At 50.1% G+C, this 3110-nt stretch overlaps 2 non-coding genes across 2 annotated transcripts in view; both read right to left on the bottom strand.

Moving 5' to 3' along the window:
* Positions 1-559: 559 nt before the first annotated feature.
* Positions 560-713, bottom strand: LOC149612842 (5.8S ribosomal RNA). Its single transcript, XR_016376301.1, has one exon. It is a non-coding gene; the product is annotated as a 5.8S ribosomal RNA (ribosomal RNA).
* A 671-nt stretch (positions 714-1384) lies between these two features.
* LOC149612841 (small subunit ribosomal RNA) overlaps positions 1385-3110 on the bottom strand; it is a 1811-nt gene continuing 85 nt past the window's right edge. The window contains exon 1 of the ribosomal RNA XR_016376317.1: positions 1385-3110. This exon is cut by the window's right edge and continues 85 nt beyond it. This is a non-coding gene — a ribosomal RNA (small subunit ribosomal RNA).

Raw genomic sequence — 3110 nt, 5'->3', positions numbered from 1 at the left:
CCCTGTTCGCTCGCCGCTACTAAGGGAATCTCTGTTGATTTCTTTTCCTCCGCTTATTTATATGCTTAAATTCAGCGGGTTATCTCGTCTGATCTGAGGTCGACAGTTTAAAAAATCGAGGTGGCTAGCGTAACTTCCTATTAACCCGCCCGCAGAATCCTTCGGAAAGAACACTAGGGCGCGCTTTCGAAAGCATCGAGACGCGTAGCCGAACGCCGTTTCTTACGAAAACAAGCGTAAAACCGACCACGTCGAACGAATTAGATCGAGGACCGAAATCGTTCGAATGGCCCGGACCATCGCGAGACGAACTTGCCGAGAAAATGTTTTTACGCATTACTCGGAAGCCGCTCTGGTCCTTATGGTTTTTAAGGCATAGCACGAGTCGAACGTGCGACAACGCCACGGCGAGTCGACGAACGAGACGAAACACGAAATTTAAACCGATCTCGATTCCCGAAAGGTAAACTTTCGCGAACCAAGAAAAACGGTCACCTTAGGACCGACTAATCGTCTTCGAATGATCGAGTACGAAAAGCGGTCACAGTGGTCAGTAATCCGACCCTCAGACAGGCGAAACCTCGGGAAAGACCCGAGGTCGCAATGTGCGTTCGAAAGATAAGTGCTCAATGTGTCCTGCAATTCACACCAAGTCTCGCAGCTGGCTGCGTTCTTCATCGACCCACGAACCGAGTGATCCACCGCTTAGAGTCGTACTTTTTTTATTTTTCAAAAATACAAACCCTTGATATAAAGCGCTTTCCGTTAAGAAAGGCGGACGCTTGGTAACGCCCTATGATAGAGGTTATACGGATAGTGCCGGGAATTTACCGCGGAAAAAGGGTAAACTCCCGAAAATGGAATCGATCGAGCTGCCGCGGAGTTGAATTCCGCGGCCCGAGCCCTCTATCTTCCATGCGCTCAGACACGAAAGATTCCACACTCGAGCAGTCTGGTCCGCCGAGATTTTTTTCATTCCACCGGAGAGCGATTTCTACCCGTCGCGACCCGTTCAACGGCAATCACGAAGCGACAAAGCCAGCCAGGGACTTTCGAAGGGAGCACCACGAGGGTGAATCCAAACTTCGGTCTGTACACCCGTTAATCACTCGTCGACGCCGTAAGAGAAGTTTACGGCGCCGCTCGTGTCGTGAAGGCACTGCTATGTCGCGAACGAAATCGCATCGTCGGTAGGTCGTGAACGGATTTACCGTCGTTCTCTTGCCAGTGGGGGTATCGGGTAAAGAACGCGACGAAACGTTCTTTACGACGACGAAACCCTTCTTCCTAAGAAGATTAAAAAATTTTGAAAAGTTTTTTCGCCGAGTAACTCGTACCCATAGAATGGCGCCGGTTAAACCTTTTCGGAACCGCAATTTTTCGATAATGATCCTTCCGCAGGTTCACCTACGGAAACCTTGTTACGACTTTTACTTCCTCTAAATGATCAAGTTTGGTCATCTTTCCGGTACGTCGGTGCGACCCGAAAGCCGCTCCGAGCACCAGTCCGAAGACCTCACTAAATCATTCAATCGGTAGTAGCGACGGGCGGTGTGTACAAAGGGCAGGGACGTAATCAACACGAGCTTATGACTCGCGCTTACTGGGAATTCCTCGTTCAAGGGGGACAATTACAAGCCCCTATCCCTATCACGAAGGAGGTTCATCGGGTTACCCAGTCCTGCCGGACAGGGGTAAACACACGCTGATTCCTTCAGTGTAGCGCGCGTGCGGCCCCGGACATCTAAGGGCATCACAGACCTGTTATTGCTCTGTTTCGTGCGGCTAAACGCCGCTTGTCCCTCTAAGAAGGAAGACCGACACAATTGATCGGTCGCCTATTTAGTAGGCTAGAGTCTCGTTCGTTATCGGAATTAACCAGACAAATCGCTCCACCAACTAAGAACGGCCATGCACCACCACCCACCGAATCAAGAAAGAGCTCTTAATCTGTCAATCCTTCCGGTGTCCGGGCCGGGTAAGTTTTCCCGTGTTGAGTCAAATTAAGCCGCAGGCTCCACTCCTGGTGGTGCCCTTCCGTCAATTCCTTTAAGTTTCAGCTTTGCAACCATACTTCCCCCGGAACCCACAAACTTTGGTTTCCCGGAAGCTGCCCGCCGAGTCAATTGAGTAACTCAGGCGGATCGCTGGTTGGCATCGTTTATGGTTAGAACTAGGGCGGTATCTGATCGCCTTCGAACCTCTAACTTTCGTTCTTGATTAATGAAAACATTCTTGGCAAATGCTTTCGCTGTAGTTCGTCTTGCGACGGTCCAAGAATTTCACCTCTAGCGTCGCAATACGAATGCCCCCGTCTGTCCCTTTTAATCATTACCTCGTGTTCCGAAAACCAACACAATAGAACTCGAAGTCCTCTTTCATTATTCCATGCACCATTATTCAGGCGGGACGCCTGCTTTGAGCACTCCAATTTTTTCAAAGTAAACGTGTCGGGCACCTACGACACTCAATGAAGAGCACCGAAGGAAAACCGACAGGATGTTCAGGCCAGGCAGTAACCACCGGAGCGGACCGCCTGTCTGGAACTGAGATTCAACTACGAGCTTTTTAACCGCAACAACTTTAATATACGCTATTGGAGCTGGAATTACCGCGGCTGCTGGCACCAGACTTGCCCTCCAATGGATCCTCGTTAAAGGATTTAGAGTGTACTCATTCCAATTACGGGGCCTCAAAAGAGTCCCGTATTGTTATTTTTCGTCACTACCTCCCCGTGCCGGGAGTGGGTAATTTGCGCGCCTGCTGCCTTCCTTGGATGTGGTAGCCGTTTCTCAGGCTCCCTCTCCGGAATCGAACCCTGATTCCCCGTTACCCGTTACGACCATGGTAGGCGCGTAGCCTACCATCGAAAGTTGATAAGGCAGACACTTGAAAGAAACATCGCCGATACGAGATCGTGCGATTTGCCCAAAGTTATCCAGAGTCGCCATGGTAAGCGGGCCGAAGCCCGATTGGTCTTGGTCTAATAAAAGCGCCCCTTCCCTAAGGTCGGGGCTCTGCTGCATGTATTAGCTCTAGAATTACCACAGTTATCCAAGTAAAAAAGTACGATCTAAGAAACCATAACTGATTTAATGAGCCATTCGCGG

The sequence above is a fragment of the Phalangium opilio genome, unplaced genomic scaffold (genome assembly GCF_054372755.1).
Source record: "Phalangium opilio isolate 3A_F unplaced genomic scaffold, DU_Popi_V2 ptg000231l_1, whole genome shotgun sequence".
NCBI lineage: Eukaryota > Metazoa > Arthropoda > Arachnida > Opiliones > Phalangiidae > Phalangium > Phalangium opilio.
Note: the sequence above shows the minus strand (reverse complement) of the source record. Positions and strands in the feature narration are given on the sequence as shown.